This window comes from Choloepus didactylus, chromosome 1, assembly GCF_015220235.1.
Source record: "Choloepus didactylus isolate mChoDid1 chromosome 1, mChoDid1.pri, whole genome shotgun sequence".
NCBI classification, from domain to species: Eukaryota; Metazoa; Chordata; class Mammalia; order Pilosa; family Megalonychidae; genus Choloepus; species Choloepus didactylus.
Window position 1 is genome coordinate 128921047 of NC_051307.1, and position 19690 is coordinate 128940736.

Sequence of the window (19690 nt, forward strand, 5' to 3'; positions counted from 1 at the left end):
CTATTTTTAAAATCATGATTATATGTTATACATAATGGTCTGTACCCTATAGAGGATATATTCCTTTTAATAAAACATTTACTGGAAAATTGCATCTGAAGCATTTTTCTGAGTTGAATTTCAAGCCATGAGCAATATGAGTTCAACATTAAAAATGTATTGTATATAAATGACTTTATACTAAGCACCAACAAAAAAATAATTGCTGATCAAGGTGTTAAAACTTAAAAATGTAAAGCAAAAAGTTACTGCACATATATTCTCTACTCCTCTGATGACTTCATAATCTCTTCCTTAGTATACTTGTCTGCAGAAAAAGAGTATTGGACAACATGATCTCTTAGAAACTTTCAATCCTAAAGTTTTAAGATTCCATTTTCTTTGTGTCCATGACTCATTTTCAAAGGGAAATTTTTGCATTCTCATTTTGCATTCTCAGCAATATAGAATAATGTACCCTAATCTTTACTAAGACATAAAGTTTTAGCTTCTAATAATAAAACAATCATCTTTTAGATTTTCTAGAGCATTTTTCTGTCTTTCTGAATTTCAAGTCTCTATGATGGATACTGCAGTGGTTTGGCAAAGCAGATAGCTTTGTTGAGAGTAAGAGGTAGGGGACCTGCATAAAAATTAATTTTGAATCCTGATAATTATTTTAGGATAAACCATGAGGTTAAATATGGGATTTAAATTCAAAGGAAATAAAATATACTTTATGAGTTGAGATAAGACAAGTTTTTGTAACTATACATGCAGAATTTCAAACTTCTCAAGTATTGTCTGGAGTGTTGGTTAGGAGAGCAAGGACTGGTTGAAGGTGCTCTTTGTAGATAGGTAGTTTCCTAGAATGTATAAAGGAGGGCCTAATGTGACATGGATCACTTAATAAAAGCAGGATGCATGCTTGTAGCACATGTTGTTGGTACTTCACTCAATTCCCCTGGGACTACTTTTACACTAGGGTACCTGTGCTAATGTCTCACATTGGTGGGCATTCTTCAGAGGATTTCATTTAAACTACTGAAGCCATCTCTCACCTTCCTGAAAATAACTGGGAGTTACACTGGCATCATTCCTTCCTTCAAGTCCCCCTACTCTGCAACCCATAGTCAATGGCTAACTAGTGTGAAGAGGTATTCAAAAGCCCTGCTTTTATACCTCAGTTTGCTCCCAGGCAATCAGAGTGAAGCTAGATTTTACCTAAAACCACATCCTGTGCAGCTCCTTTACTTTCTCTATATTGTTTTGTTCACTCTCTTATTGGATTCTCTGGAGACTTCCCCTTAGTAAACAATGAGCACAAAATTCCCCATTGCAGCTCTGCTTCTAGGGAATTGGACTAAAATAACAGCTTTGTAGCCTTGGAGAAAATCTGAGAAGGTAAATATTAGAATATTTACACCTTTTTCAACCCTTCCCTCCCAACTGTCACCTCCCAATTTTTGGTTTTGTAATTTTTTTTCTTTTTGGAGAAGTTGGAGGTTTACAGAAAAATCATGCATAAAATACAGTGTTCTCATATATCACCCTATTATTAATACCTTTCATCAGTGTGACACATTTGTTATAACTGATGAAAGAACATTTTAATAATTGTTCTATTAACTATAGTCCATGGTTTACCTTAGGGTTCACTGTTTGTGTTGTACAGTCCTACATTTGTTTGTTTTATTTTTTTTTTATTCTAGTAACATGTATACAACTAAAATTTCCCTTTTTAATCACATTTAAATATATAATTGTACTGTTAATTGTGTTCACAATGTTGTGCTACAATCACCATTATCCATTATCAAAACTTTCCCAACAACCCAAATAGAAACTCTGCACAATTTAAGCATTGAATTGTTTTTGCAAATCTTAATCACACATGCTTATAAATGTAGGTATTATATACAATGTACATTTTTGTAAAATTAATATACATTTTAGTATCTAACAATTAGGCAAATTAACATGTAATTTTAGGTTCTATTTTGTAGTTATCCTTCTTTTCTGTGCTTTGTCCATAGATTTCCCATAAGTTGAAGACCATAAAACAGCATTTAAAACGTGAGATTATGTAAACAAGTATGCAATGTAGAATCAAAGAATGCCATTAGATCTATAAAGAAAGAAATACAATCTGAGGTTCTTAAACATTGTCCCTCAAAGGAGAATCTTCCAATTCTAAAGTCAATAGATCCTCTTTACATTCTTCTATGTTCCTCACTGTGGCTATGTCATGATTATCTGAGACTGCCTCTCATACCCAATGCTTTGTTTCCTTTTTTGTTTTGCTGAAGTAACTTCTTGGGATATATATATTTTTTATTATTGTATCTTCAGTTGGTTAACATTCCCCAACCCTGCCCCTTCAGTAGACTGACATCATCCTGAACTCTGTTCCATATCTTCTTTGTTCCATATCTTTTCAATAAATCATAGTATTTATCAGTACATGCAGCCAGGCCCCATCTGCTATTTGGTCATTAAAATAAAATATTATTGTTAAATACACTAACAAGATAGTTATAGATGCACATAGAAAGGGGATAGTACTTACAAAATGTTAATTATAGTCCATTAAAAGAAATACTCATTGCCTGATTATGAATTTAAAGAAATGTAAACCAGGAAACCAAACTTCCACGAATCAGTATGCATTCCACACTAAATCAGAGTGTTTTGCACTAGCACATAATGGAGTAGATATGAACATGCTAGCATTCTTTTTTTTCTTTTCATATTTTTATCTCATTTCAGAAAGACAGCATGAACACTGAAATAACCAGTTTGCCCCCTCACAATTGTAATAATTCAAAATGGCAAGGAACCATGAATTACAGAAAGTAGTAATTAAGATCACCAGTTCAGAGGAGTTAGCTAAATATAAAATATCCTTGTCCAGTTTATCTCAAAGTGTGCTTCACAAAACAGTCACCCACAAGAAGCAAGCAAACTTCTTTTCATGTTCACATGGATTCAGGAAATACTACCCCATGAATCTCCGCTTTGGGAAAGTTACATTGCCCATTGGCAAATTAAATACTCCAAGATACTTTAAATTTAAAACAAAGCAAAACAAATAACAAATAAGCACCTCAAAAACTTGTATAACTTTATTTAACCAAGCATTACCACCAGTGGTCCTAGGATATTATTTTCAACACCTGTTTACATTCCACAGAACAAGAGTTCCACATACCTTATTTTTGGAAATAAAAGAGTTTTGGGCTAACTAACAGTTATTGAAGATTTAAAGCATGGTTACTCAATTTTAAACAAGAGGGTCTCCTAATAATCTATTCTAGAATCTCCATGACTTGAATAATGGAGTCTGGCTCTTAGGTAGCTTAGACACCAGGGAAGGGCAAGTTCAAGAAGCCATGAGTTTTCTACTATCACTGATTTTTTACCTCAAAGTATTAGATATTTCATTTGGTGAATTATTTTCAGACAATACTTTCATGAAATGGGGTAATGATATTTTTGGCTCTTAGGTAATTATTTAAAGTCATGAAAATTTCTCAAGTAACAGTAAAAAGTTCTGTTTTATTAGAAAAAATAGAGGCCTAAGATGTCATCACTGTTCTTCAATTGATTCTGTATTCCTGGAACATTTACTTGAACTTGGACAATTTCATTTAAAAGGTAACAATAACACCTACTGTAATCATCTTCAGAATTATTTTTAGGATAAAATAAAACACAGGAAAGGGTACAGAAAAGTATTACATAAAAAGGTACTATAAAGGAAAACAACTTACGGCTTTCACTTTGAAGTATCTCAAATTTTGTTCATGTTAGCATTCACATTGTGCTGTTTTGGAGCTGTTACATCCCACAGAAAAGCCATGTTCTTTTAATCCAGTCTTGTAGGGGCAGACCTATTGTGGGTCGGACCTTTTTTAAAGTGGCCTTAATCCTTTACTGGAGTCCTTTAAGAGAGCTCACCGAGAAGGAGAGCCTAGAGAAGCTGAGAGAGACATTTTGGAGAGAAGCTAAGAAAGGAAGTCTAGAGTTTGCCCTGGGAGAAGCAAGAAGAACCCATAAAAGAAGCTAAGAGAGACAAAAGCCTAGAAACGTTTTGAAGAAAACCATTTTGAAACCAGAATCCAGGAGAAGACTAGCAGACATCACCAAGTGCCTTCCCATGTGACAGGGAAACCCTGGATGCCATTGGCCTTTCCTCAGAGACAGTATCTACCTGTTAATGCCTTAATTTGGACATGTTCATGGCCTTTGAACTATAAATTTGCAACCTAATAAATCCCCATTGAAAAGCCAATGCAGTCTGGTATACTGCATTTCAGCCATTTTAGCAAACCAGAACATACATAGAAAACAAAATTTACTTATTCAACAAATACTTATTGAACTGAGTGTCTATTGTGTGCCAGGTCCTAGGCTAGGGGCTTTAGGTACATCATTTAATGATATAGACAAATACCCCTGTGAAATATCATCCTGAGGATAATACAGTATAATAACTGAACTGTTTGTGGCTTGTAACAAATTTTGACATGCTTTCTGCTTAGTCACAACCTACTAATTGCAGAACAAGATAAAGGTTGCCGGATAGAGTTCCTGGTCAGCATATACTGTTGCATAACTCACCTATTAGAAAGCACTCAAATTATAGCTTTGGTTTTCAAGTTGTTGGATGTTGAAAAGTTAAACTTTAATTTCAGTTTCCACAATGGTAAAATTTACACATTCATTCAGCTAATATTTACTATGTACCTACTATGCTCCAGTTGCTGTCCTAGATTCTTTAAATATACCATTGAAAAGTAGACACTGCCCCTGGCTTAGTGAAGTTTATATTCCAGGGCATAGTGTACAAAGTTCCTATCTCCTTAGCAGAGATTTTTGAGAAAGAAATAGGAAATGAATATATGAACACTACTTAGCTCATTGCCTGTCATGAAGTTCATATTCATTAAATGGTAACTAAAAAAGTAATCTTTATATAAATTAAATATGTTTTATTATTGGGAGGAAAACTTAGTGCAAATACTGATGTACTCTCAAGGTGAATAGTTTATTAGTCATGAATTTAAGATAGTACCTATTCAAAATTTATTAAGGTTATTGATGCAAAGCAGGAAGATATTAGGTGAGTTAATCAAACACCAAATTTCAATACTTGAAGTTATAAAACAGTATTTCACCAACTGGGACCTTTGTGAATGGTAGCCTTTTTGTCATTACGAAGTCAGCAGGTAATGACTGGGCAGAATGCAGGATGAGATTGATTGCCAATCAGCAACACTGCAGAAAATGTAACAGTGCATCCAGTAAGATTTCAATTCTGCAGAACAAGTTACTAAGAGGATGTGTTTCTGGTAGAAATTGTATTTATATTATCCAGGAAATTGAAATAGACCACTGTGCAATGGTGAGTTGGTAAATGTTTAACACCAGCTTTCCAAAAGAGGGTGGGGGTAGGAGAGGAAAGCTCTGATTTATACTGATGGCAAATTTCTGTGATGCTATTATTTTGTACTGCTCAATGATTATTAAAGCCTTATTTATTCAACATTTCCAGGAAAAGGAGCATACTTTATTTTTGAACAATAGATACAGTAGAAAACATTTCAGACATGCAGAAAGATTGAAAATATATAACAAACACCCATGAGCCCATATCCCAAAAAGAAAAAAAATTAACTTTCTGTCATATTTTCTTCAGGTAAGGATATCTTTAAGTTTTCAAAAACAATGTTCTCATAAGAGAAATAATATCATTAGCTAAAGAAGCTTCAGAATAACATGTATATGTATATATATATGCATATGTATAAGTGTATGTATGTGTACATATACACATACACATACACATATACATAGTAGAATAGTATGTATATGTATAGAATATATCTGTATATACATAGTGGAATTAATCTGTGTATATATAGTGGATACGTATACACATATTGATAGTGGCTATGTGTGTGTGTGTGTGTGTGTGTGTATGTGTATATATATATATATATATATATATATATATATATATATATATATATATATGAAATAGCTCTGGCATAAAAGTCCAGAGTACCAGGTTCAAGCCTCTAGGTAGTGGAAAAGAAAGAGTGAGGTGTTACCAGTTAGACCCTGTGAGTTCAAGGTTTAGTCATTCCCTGATTTGATGAGGGTGATCTTGGACACATCACATCCTCTCTTGAGTCTCAACTGACTATTGTGAAATAGATACAGTATTAATTCCTGTTCTGTCTGAATGGCAAGATAGTTGTTAAGTTTATGTGAAACAGCTCATGGATTTGACAATAAAACTGTAAATCTCCTTATAAATGTTATTTTTAAGTCCTAGCTCTGTAATGTTTTACCTGTCAACCCTGAACCTATCAACCTGTAAGGAACAGAGAGAAATGTACATTATCTGTGACTGGAATATGACAATGATTTCACTTAAATTTATTCACTCAATCCTTAAAACAAATCAGAGAGGAAAGTGTTATTTTTCTCATTCTTACGGTTAATGAAAGTAGATTCGAAAGATTAAATACCTTGCCTGAATCCACACAAGGAGTGAGTGTCAGATGACGCAATCCCATACGACCTATCTAAATGGTGGCGCTGAATTTCATAATCTCAAAAATCTCTCCCAGCTCTAAAATCTCATGATTTATTTTTTCCTCCTAAACAGATTACAGACCCTCTGGTCAAAACATACTACCGGCCATGCCGAGTTGAAGGCCAAGGCGCAGGGAGGTGGGGGGGAGTTGCCATTAACAAACATGAGAGCAAATAGTGCAGCTGGTTTTCAGAGGCAGGTGAGAGGTACAATTCAAGAAGGTACTGCTCAGGATAGGTAAACTCAAAAAAGGTACTTTATGCTGTGGTAACTAAGTATATAAACATCTCAAAGCTTTAAGAGAACAAAAATTCTTTTCTCACTCATGCCACATATAGGGCAGCAGAGGGCTCTGCTCATATTAGATATAATATGATACAGGCTGCAGAAGCCCAGCCTTGATTGAAGCTTTCATGGAAAAGGAACATGGGATATCATGGACTGGGTTGTAAAACTTCTGTTTTGACCATTTCTTTAGCCTCAGTGGGGTAGGGAAGGACAATCTTACGTGCCCAGAAGAAGGATAGCTGTACATATTTAGTAAACAGCCCTAATGACTACTATTATTACCTGCCTTGTGTATGCTTTGTATGATATCCCATAGTTACAAATCACTTTCTTATGCATTTCTTCAATGATGACCCCAAAAAAAAGCAACACTGGTGATGGCTCAGAAATAAGCAGACATCTGTATATGATTTTTATTCACTGCTTTAAAACTTATGCCCTTTGCCATTCCACGTGGATCCTCCTGGATAATTAATTAGTTTTTCTGGTCCTTTAATTCAATTTGAGAGTAGGCACTCAATGCCTTGACTCAAATAAGTTAATAATATGAAAATTTAGGCATTAGGATTTTGCAACCAAAGTAGCATTCTGAGGTAGAAACCTCTTATATTTATACAGGAAAACCTTCTAGTTCAGAAATTTTGAAAAATTTAGTTCAGGGACTAGGGGAGAAATGAGAGTGAAGGAAACAAGCCAGGCATTTCTTTATTTTCTCCCACATATACACTTACATATCTCACATGAAATATAAGTAGAAGAGCCATACAGTTTTATTGTCTAAACCAGGACATTTTGGGGAGTGAAAGGAGCACTATTATAGTTGCACAGGCCAACTATAAAGTGAGATTGTTCCACATAAACTGGAATGTGCTATCATCCATGAGTTCAGAAGTAAATTATTTCTATCATCTAGAAATCAATGTATCTTTGATTTTCCTTCTATGCCATAGTTATATACCCATAATAATTCCAGGTGGAAAAGCTTTCATTCATTTACTTGCTTATTTACAAACATTTCTGCATGTATTTTGTCTCAGGCACTATTCTACCACTTGTGAGAGAAGTATGAATTTGCTTTACATGAGAATCAAAGAATGGAATTACAGGCTTACAAACACAATTCATAGTTAGGAAATGTTCAGTTGATATGTTTTGTGATGCTGAAATGTGGCAAATGATGAATCATACTCATTTTTGTAGGAAGCTTTAAAAAACATTTCCAAAATCTTAAGCCTAAATTATTTACCCCAGTTTTAAAAATCTAAACTATTTTCAGTTTACATTTAAACCTATATATATATAATATATATATATTATGTATATATATATTATGTATATATACTATGTATAATTTATATATATATAGTATATATATTATGTATATATACTATGTATAATTTATATATATATATGCTTAAAGCAAAAATAAATATAAACAACATAAATTTTCATCTATGATTTTTGCTTAATGCCCAAGTCTCAATAAATATCTTTTAGTTGCCTTAAATGTATCTAATTTAAAAACAAAAACTAGTGAGATGATTGGAACATTTCTAAAAGTTCAATAAAGGTAGAAGAGTTTCATAATAGAAGGAATTGAAATGTAATGAAATGAATATTTTTGAGGCCAAATTTTTTAGCTTTAACATTCTTTAAGTCTATGATCTTGCAATATTAGTTACAGTTTTATTTTGTCTTTTTTTCTTTTGAAAAAGTAACATTTATCTTAAATTATTTCAAATTATTTCTAGACAAAGAAATAAGACCTAGTATTATTTAAGGTAGTAAATTGAAATATATATTCTATTTAAAAAATAGGAAGATCAATTCTTTTTAAATTAGTTGTGAAAAAAATATGATTTTAAAATATCTTGGAAATTTGGAATACATACAAAATTGAATTTAAATATTTAATGAATGAAGTATTCAAATCACAAATTCAATTTTAGTTATGAAGAGATTTAAGTTTTTCTAAAAACATACTAAAGATAAACACAAATATGATAACCTCAGTAAATGATTCCCTGAAAAATAAATACTATATATGAACTATTCTAAAAGTTATTCTATAGTAGTGGTGATAGCAGAACACCCATTCAGGACTTCCTGTACTTGATATACTTGAAACTAATGGACCCCAAAGGGACTGACCCATCAAATGGACACAAAACCACTATCACATGAATTTCCCACAAAACGGCTCACAGCTCACAGCTAGTGGTTAAACAGCACATAAGGAAATCCACCTGAATTGAATGAGCAGACATAACAATCGATTTCAAGATTTCAAGAGAGTCATGATTATACTGTTTATCTGACAATTACTCTTTAACATTACTCTAAGAGACATTCCAAAAATATAGTTACTGAGGTGTTTTAGACAGCAATAGATAATTAATCCGAGTATCTGAATGTGTTATTTTTATTATTATTATTATTTTACAGCAGTGAAGCATCCAACAATTGTGTTGAAGAAGAGGGGGAAATGTACATTGGAGATATCATGGAGCAGAGATACAGAACACCTCAGATTAAGTAGAGTTCAGTGAAATGATGAGGAAGAAAAAGGGACAGAAGGGAGGGATAAAGAGATACCCTTCAGTAAATTACTGCAAAGAGAAAACAAAAGGAAATTACAGATGTAGATAGAGACTACGGATTTTTTTTTTAAAGAGTTAGGGACAGGATCTGATAAAAGGAAAATTGTATGTCTGTCACTGACAACAAATGCTTCCTCTGAAAGTTCTAAAAACACAGAAGAGTGAATGGTGAGTGATAAGGCCAAATTTCTCTTTACAAATGCAAGACAAGGTAAACTACAGAGAAAACACCTGATGAAGATGTATAGAAAACAGAAGAAAGTCTCATTTACTTGATCATTAAAATTCTTTCAGATAGGCATCTACCTATCAAATATTTGCAATTCCTCTTCATCCTTTTATCCACCACTTTCACTTTCAGAATTGCCCTTGAATAAGTAAGAGTTTTAGTTCCTCACATCACTCCATCCTTCTCATCCTTCTTACCCTTTTCTTCTTTCCTTTCAAATATTATTTCTTAAAGAGAGTCAGTGCCAGTGAGCAATGTGTTTTAGTGGAGTAAAACTTCTATTTTATAAATAGAAATCTAGAAAAAGAAAGTGTAAACTGAAGTGTCATTCGTTAACAGGGATTTTGTTTTAACAATAACATTTTAACAATAACACAAGAAACATACCATTCCAATAGTGTGTTTGTAAGGGCAGATTATGACTGTTTTTCTCAATAGCAATAAAACTCAGCTGATAATATGGTTTTGAGTATCAGTTACATTATTTATGGTGGCCCACCTTGCATAATGTTTTGCAAGACATATAACACTTCACTGGCTCTTACATTTAGATTCATGGAAAGTTTTAGCAAAGTGTAATTAAAGGAATGAATCAGATTACCAAACCCCAGTACATTATCAAGAAATTGCCTTCATCTATAGGAAAATGTGCAACATAGAAAAATGTATTCATCACATTATCTGAAATTTTCTTATTTTTCAAATTTTAGATTTCATATTATAATAATAGTAATACGACAAACATCAAGGAGCATATCAAGATGCTCTGCCAAGTGCTTTATTAATACTAGAACATGAGGAAGAAGAGTTAAACTTAAGTTGTCATCATGTTCACCATTCTCTTCTTAAAAAATAATTACGAAAATTCCATAAATTTTCATGTGAAAACATGCTTTTAAGTCATGCCATTAAAAAAATAAGATATTAAAATCAATTACATTTTTATTGGTATTGATAGGAATTAGCATTCAATTCATTTAAATTTATCACTATTTCATATTGTCAGGTAAATTGAAAAAAAGTGTTAGAGGAAATTTTCCTGCAATTCTTTTGTATATTTATAGTAATTTTTTTAAATTGCATCTGTGTTATATCTTGACCAATTATTTTTGTTTTTAATTCTCATCTCCACACCAGAAATTATGTTTTTGTTTTTGTTGGCTAAGTCCAATTCAACCTAATTAAATATTTCTGAAAATTCTATATTAATCATCTTATATATGTTCCAAAGATTTTCATGCAGTGGAAATGATACATTCCTACAAAATGTGTTTCTTTTACTCAACTGTTGACTTAACTTTATTTCCAACATAATTCATGCAGTTTATAATCAAAAAATAAACAAATGTTAGGATACAGTAGATAAGAAAATTCTGGTTTAAAATGTCAGACTAAGCACAAATGTTTTCCTACCCTTCTTTCTAAACTGTGGATGAGATGACAAGAAATAAATAACAAAAACTAATATTAAGTTTAAAATAATGAATTCACAATAGCACTGAGAAAAGGAAAGTCCCATCAGAGGACCAGAAAAATAGAAAGCATATATAATTAGATTGTAAAGAAATCACAGCAATAAAATCCAGTTCTAGGAAAACAACATATGTACTGTCCTTTTCAAGAAAGTTTTGGGATGCTACAACCCCAGAGTCACAGAGGAGGGGGCTGGGGAATAACAGCATTCAGATATGTAATTAAGCTGGGCTTTTTCTCCTTCCTTTCTTAAACCAACCAGAAGGAAGGAGTGGACTTTGTTCCAGGACTTGTGCCTGAATTGCCCTCTAAAGAAAAGCTCTCTAGTGAGAGCTCTGAGAATTGAGAAGAGTAGAACTATGCTTCATCATGAGCTTGCAATAAATCCTGGTATAAAAGAAAAGCAAAGGCAGCCAGGGGAGAACTACATTAAAAAACACTGTCCTACAAATCGACTTTAATTTGGAAATGGTGGATGTCACCAAGTTGGTTGCATACTTGCAGTCCATGCATTCTATAGGGAACACTGATCGTCAAAATGTACAATCCACTTATGCAGAAAATACCCTCAAGCTCTTCCTTGCCAAAGTGAGGGCTCTTAGGCAAAGACCCCCTATCTGTTGCAATGAAAACCACTGCTAGTCCCTTATATGAAAACTGTTGCTTGTCCCTTATACAAACCACATATTTTCCCCCTCAATGTAAGTGAAGAATCAAGGATCACTGGGCACTAGGTAAAAATCAATTGAATGAATGTGAATGACAGAATTGAAAAATCGAATAGGAGAAACAGAAATACTTCTGGATATAAGAGATATCATAAAAAAAATTCTAATTACTCCTCTCAGAGAGACTTAAATTATATCCATAAAACAAGAAAATGAATAAAGGAAAAGGAACAAACAGAAAAGAAGAAGATTCTGTTGTCAAAAAATTATCTAAAACTTGGAGATAGGCAAACAAGTGCTCAGAGCAGCACTATGTTGAGTTAACATGGGGATTTTTGACTGTTAGAAAGGGAAATAATTTTTTTTTTTTTCTGTTTGAAAAGATATTTCTAAAGCTTATAGTTTGTGGGCATTAGCCGGTTTGCATCTAATCCAACAATCTTTTGCTATTATTGCTCATAAATGCCCCTTGGTGTGGTTTTGTCATCATACTGATTCCCTCATTAATTACTGAGTTGAATAAAATCTTTGACTGATTCTGTATTTATTTTATAGTTGCATAAGAATCCTGTTTTTAACCATTAACAGATGTAGAAGAAATCTACTTTGATGCTCAAGTGGACTCCACTGATGAAGGCAAGTAAAACCACATTGTCAGAAAAATTTACCTCATAAACTGCTTATGTCCAGACAAGTCATTCTTTGCTCCAGAGTGAAGCCAGGAACTTTAAAATTGCTGACTCTCTAGGTTTGCTGTTTTTTTTTGCCCCCTGGTGATTTTGTATTTTTGCTTTTATTTATGGTATGTATGTAATTTATTCCCCATTGGTGGCTACAGTAATTGGGAACTTGGTTTTTTGTTTTGTTTTGTTTTGTTTTTTTATTAAATTCAGTTTTATTGAAATACATTCACACACCATACAATCATCCATGATATACAATCCACTGTCCACAGTAGGGAACTTGGTTTTATGTTTGAACATCTGATGATTTCCATCAGATGGGTGAAAGTGATCTATTCTCTATTGAGTGAGAAGTGACAAAGAATCTGGTTTGCTAGTCTTCTTATTTGTCTATTGTCTACTTATGGACTCAAATCTCAATACTGCTATGCCCACTGGGACTGGAAAAAGCTTTTTGATATCTAAACTGATGGGTTTTTGAGTTTATGATTTACTTCTGACCTGGTCCCTGAAGTTGTAGAACTGAAGCTAAAAGATCTCTATGTGTCTCCATGTCTGTGATTCAGAAAGGCATTTGTTTCTGGTGAGTGACATTTTTTCCTGCTGACAGACGGCATTAATAAATTAGAAGATTAGGTTTCTTAAATTAAACTAGCTGTTTTGACTGTTTTACAGAAATAAATACATTTAAATGCAAATCTAATGGTTCCAAAATTCACAGAAAATAAGGAAAGTGAGCCTCAAATACCTTGAAATGCAAGACATTTCAGGAAAAAAAAATCCTTCTTACAGAAAATGTCAGCTCAGAAACATTTTAAAAATCCATGTTCACAAGATTAAAGTTAATCTCTGGAAAAATCATGCTTGATTAACATTTTGGGTTTAAAAAAAGTAAATAATAGTTATGTGTCTTTCCCTTGGATTTATCAGTATATGTATAAATAAGCACATGTTTTACTTTTTATAAGATTTGGACATGTTTTATTTTTTCATGTACAGACTACTTAATCTGAACTTCCTATACTTCCTATACTGGGTTACTGATCAAAAAATTAACATTACTCCTATACTATAAGATCATAAAAAAAGAAAACTTGTACTCAACTAAATTGAATCATAATTATGACAGCCTTTTATAACTAATTATCTTTTGTAATATATCAGCTTAACCATGTGTTTTGGTTTGCTAAAGCTGTTGGAAGGCAATATACCAGAAATAGGTTGGCTTTTAACAATGAGGATTTATTAAATTACAAGTTACAATTCTAAGGCTGTGAAAATGTCCAAATTAAGGAATCAACAAGAGGATACCTTCTCTGAGGAAAAGCTGCTGGCATATGGGATTCCTCTGTCACATGTGGCTCTCTCTCTCAGCTCCTGGGGGCCCCTCTTCCTTCTCTGGGTTTTTCTCATCTCTCTGCCCTCTCTCTCTGTTTCTGCCTTTCATCCTCTCATAAAGGGCTCCAGTAAAGGATTAAGACACACCTTGAATTGGGTGGGTTGCATCCCAATTGAAACAGCGTAATCAAAGTTCCCATGCACAATAGGTCTGCATCCACAAGAATGGATTAAAAGAACATGCATTTTCTGAGGTACATAACTGTTCCAAACCAGCACACCATAATTTCCAAGATTCTTAGGGTAACTTAAAACCATGTGTTAATAATAAATTTAGTTAATTAGTGGATAATCATTGGAGTCTTAGATAATTTCAAAGTACAATTGATTACTGAAACATTGAATACTAAGCATAATTTTAAGTTATATAGTTTTTCTTATTATTTTTATATACTATAAAGTGGCTATAATTTTGTCATGATAATGAATGAATTTACAACTTTAAACTTTTTTTAAAAGCTTGCAACTTTAAAAAGGTATAAAAGTGACTGGTTTTAGTGAGTCAGTTTTGCTAGTCTGCTAAAATACTTATATATGACAGATAATTCTCAGTTATCTACTTCTCAGTCTGCTATAAGAAATAGAAGTTAGTTACTTTGCTTAAAAGTTATAATTAACACAAATGGTTGAGACTATACTGGGGACAATGGTGTCAGTGACATTGAATGTGAAGACAAAGTAATGGAGTGTGTTTTTGCTTATCAATATGAACAAAAAATAGTTTTGTCTTAAGATGCCTGCATTTCAGAGTGTGAAAAAGGATAGTGAAACATAAAACTGGAAAAAATATAGCAAGTAGTAGAAGTACAGAAAGAGAATTTTTATTTGCCCTGGTTTAAAATACATGCATATACTAACATCTGAAAAGAAGCAATGAAATGTGTTAAAATTTTGCCAAAGATGGCTCAATATTGATGGTTTTATTCATAAGCTTATAAATTCTTTACTGCTAAATGTTATATATGACTTTTCTCTGTTTAAATGATAAATTGATATTAGAATTTTTAGAATGGAATGGTAAAAATTACCTTCTGTATAATCTTCCAGAGAGACATGAAATTTCAGATCTCTCCAAAAACATTTTCTCTTCTTTGTGTTTACTTTTTCATATTCTTGATTACTTAAAATAAAAACAATAACAACACATAAAAACACAAAGAACAAGGGTTTCTCCTTTGTTAAAGAGCTAGGTTTCCTTATAATCATATTGCCTTCTTCTATGTTTATTTTAAAGTATTTTGTCCCTTCAATTAAATATAGTTAATACGTATAGGTAACCAAGCACAGTTTTTCAGGTACCCATGGTCCTATATTTATTAAAAGACCAATAAATCTACTTTGGCAACTCTTTTGAATTTGTCTTCCCAAGGCTAGATCTTAAATTTTAAAAAGTTAAATAAATAAAAATCTCAGGTAATCTTTTACAGCAAAATTTCTCTTTGAGAATTCCCAGAGGGCCCCAGGGAAATCACAAAAATTTATTTCACCTTGTAACAAAGAGAGGAGAGTTACTATTAATGACTGCTTATGGTGGGCTCCATATTTCTTGATTAGCTCAGCACAGTTTTAAGAGCTACATGGGAAGAACTGTCAAATGAGAAAAGACACTCTGCTTTGCCTAGGTTAAGCTTATAGAGAAAACAAGAATGATACTATTTCAAAAATTGTATTGTTTTTGGGAAGCCTCCAGAGATTTGTTAATGTTCTCATTGTCCATAAAATATTCTTGTCCTCAGGGGAAATATTGATCAAAGTCTTATGAAATAGTTATGTACTATACCCCAATAGAGAATTTTGCATTTATCCATTCTGATATTGATTATTTTAACAAAATTAGGTTTCCTTATCAAACAGATTTCTGCTTCCTGATGCTTGCCAAAAGGCTCTGCTATTATTACAGACTAGAATTTCTGTCTTTAACAAAGAGCAGTCTCAACACCTCATGGAAAGGATTTGACTATATATGCTGAAATACTGATACTTGATAGATAAATAAATATACCTTTGATTAAAAACTTTTAGGCTGACACTGCTTAGACAACTTTCTGACTTAGCCATAATTTCCTGGGTTCTTTTCAGCCTGGGAATGGACATACTCCATGAAAGTATACTGTTAACACAAGATTCAATGGAACAAGAATTGATAACACAGGACTGAGTGAATGGATGAGGAAGATTTTACTGTTATTTGTTTGGAATATTATATTTTATATACTTTATATTCTTTCATGTCTCTATGAAAAGTCCATTCATTTTCATCTTAACTTCTCTCTAACCCTCAATTTAGTAGACCATACTTTTATAAACTGCACTGAACCACTTTCAAATGGTATCTGATTCTCCCTATCTCCTCAGATGTCAAAAACACATACTTTTACAGAGACTTACTACTTTTCATGGTGATATAGTTATTTGCATGGGTTCAATAAGAATTCTTCTTGCTCAATAAGAATTTTTCTTTTCACCATTACATATTTGAACAAATTGTGCATCTAAGGCTATAACTTGAGTGTCATATTTGTGACTAAATCCTATTCACTTGGGTAGGACAGGCCTACTATTGAGAAGCAAGAATTGGCATTATATGTGAACGTAATGTCCACAAAGCAACACCTAAGAAAACTGACTTGGTTGTCAGTGTGAAGGATCTAAGTCTTACAAGTGGTTAGGAAGATCAGTTCCTGGCAGATCAGACCCTTTAGCAAAGTATGGAGACCCCAGGAACAGAGTAAGTCACACAAATTTTTACTGCAAATGAAATCTGGTGGATAGAGTATTTGGAGATTTGGTTCCTAGACTTGGAATAGAAGAGAAAATAACAGAAGCTTTTGAAAGCCCAATTGGAGACTCCTTATGAAAATTTCTTTCAGTAGTTAATTCTCTGACATTAGTAGCTGCTCAATTGTGTAAGTCTCTAAATTTGCTGAGCAAGCTAAAGGAAGCCTATATGGTTAATTAATACTCTTGCTGTACCTGTAAATTGTCTGGTCAAACCTAATAAGCTCAACATTTTTGTGATAAAGAACAATCTTTTACTAGGATAAAAATTTTTAAAAAGACGAAAAACATGAGACTGCACAACACACACAGTGAACCCTTAGGTAAACCAAGGACTATAGGAAATAATCAACTCTAAAAATGTTCTTTCATCAATTGTAACAAATGTAACACACTAATACAAAGTAATAATAATAGGGTGGTATATAGAACTCTGTATTTTTCACATGATTGTTCTGTAAACCTACAAGTTCTCTAATTAAACAAATTATATAGAATAAAAAAGGGGCAGGGTTGTCAGAAAATTTATCTGACACTCAGAAACAGGCAAAATATATTTCTGGGTGTTTTTCAATGTAGTGTTGGTCTAACTTTCTATTTATTGCATTTTTTTATAACTCTGTAGGGTCAGGAATAAACTTACAAATTTTGCCTGGTGGTAATGCAAGTAATTTATTTCTGGTGAAAAAGATAGCTCCAAAGGTTATGGCTTATGACACTATCAGATATTAAATAGTTTTTATCTATCCCAGAAATTTTATCTTAACATTGCTTGTAAATATCTAGCATCTGAAATGCTCCTTGGACTGTTCTTAACATCTTATTGATTCCTTCATTAATTATGATTTGAATAAAATCTTTGACACATGTTCATTTTATATTTGCATGAGAATCATGTTTTATAACCTTTTGAAAAAGTATACGTTAACACTGGAAACCAAAAGTATGATGTCAAAAAAAATTGATTAGCAGAATAACAAAAAGGAATAAGGCTGAGAAGCAAGTAGGTGATTTAAAACGTAAAGTTGAGGAAACCTCCCAGATTGTGGTACAAAAAGACAAAAATGTAAAACATAGGAAAAAATTCAAAAACATTGAATATATTCCCAGAAGATCCAACAATTGAATAATGTGAATTCCAGAAGGAGAGATCAGAAAGAAAATAAAGAAATATTAGAAGTAAACTTCCTTGGCTAAAGGAGAGTATGAGTATTAAGAATAAAGAGGTCCTATCAGAGTTAAGAGCACATTCTCATAAAATTCAGATGAAGATAAAAGACTAAAAGTATCCAGACATGACTTTTAAAAATAGATATAATTTATCTACAAAGCATTGAGAGTTGGACTAATATCAGAAATCTCAACAGCAATACTGGATCCTGTAAAACAAGGAAGAAATAGCTTCATAATTTAGGGGGATAGGAAAAAGGATATTTTGAACCTAGAGTTCTACTTCTGCCAAATTTATAGTGATACATGAATAAAAGTTTAAAACATTTCTGTATATTCAAACTGATAACATTAACCAACTAAGGACATTACCTGAAAAAATAAAAATACCAAGAAATACTTCAGCACAATGAAAAAAGGAACAAAACACTGGTATGAGAGACAGTGTCAGCTAATCATGACACAGTAAGGGAAGATAGCCTATGGGAAAGATTTATTTACATTAGACTTGGAAGATTCTTCTTTGAATGGCAAAGCTTTAAGAATATCAGATTATATCTTTTCCCTTTAAATCCAATCCCACCCCTTTATCTTACATTGAAAATTTGTTTACATGGTCTCACATTTTAAATCCTATTTAATGGTCTTAGACTTTTAGGAAGCCTATAGACTAAGCATAGAACAGAAGTATAACTGACAAATAGAATATATCATAGATATTAGATACTGATTTGTATGAATACTTTTTATATTCTTAAAAGGTACATTCATTTGTGTACAATATCTGCATGTATATGCATATGTAATTAAGGTTTTTAAAAACAGAAATTAGGAGGTGAGATAGGATGAAGAGGTTCAAAAGTATAAATATTCTAATATCTTTAGTATATATTATCTAATGTTAATAAAATTAAGAAATAAAGTTAAGTGCATATTTTCAGAACCATATTGTCACCAATATCAAATATCAAAAATAGAGAAACAGAAGGGGTACATTAGGAGGAAGATAGTAATTCAGTCATTTTTATCTTTCATAACAGAAAATCAGTAGACACTAACAGTTATAAATAAAGAAATAGTTATATACATATTATTTAAAGTTATGTAACTGTGAAAGACGTAAAAGAAAAATTGTTAATAAGTTAACACATTCTGACTCTCTACACTGTTGGAACTACTGATCCACAAGCACAAGTCTGCACTCCCACCCCACCACTGCCATATCCCCAGCCACTTCTACGAATATTCCTTCATCTCCCCACCTCAATGAACAGTCCTTTCCCCTTGGGGTACCAAATTCTCCTCAACCTTCTAAAGAGGTACTACATATCTTCCTGTAGCCTATGGATCCCAGATGCAGCAGGTAGGAGTGATGGCTTCTTTGCAGCCATCAACACATCCACACTGTTGCTCATCCATTCTCTTAAAAAAAGACATGCTCCATCGAGGCTCTTGATATTTGTCTGTAACATTCTCTTCCCTTTCCTTGGTGCAGTCATCTCAGACAATTCATGTCATTTAAGCTTCATTCATCAATTTTTTTGTTCTTGCATACTGCTTTTCTTTCTACCCAAGACTTGTTATCAATCCAAGTGATTCCAATGCCCTTGAAATGGCTGTTCATATGTCAGAATCTAAAATTCAAATCTTAGTTTTAACTCCACCAAATTGTACAGACTTGCTATTGGGGTGATGGAAATGTTTTGGTAATGGATGATAGTTATGGTAACATGGTTTAAAGAGGGAAATTATAGATTGTATATATGTTACCAGGATAACAATTTAAAAACAAACAAACAAACGTAGGACTATACAGA

The 19690-nt window shown here is 32.6% G+C and overlaps 1 long non-coding RNA gene across 1 annotated transcript in view; it reads right to left on the reverse strand.

The window, feature by feature from the left end:
* LOC119538502 overlaps positions 1-19690 on the reverse strand; it is a 289526-nt gene that overhangs the window by 61741 nt on the left and 208095 nt on the right. The window lies entirely within an intron of this gene.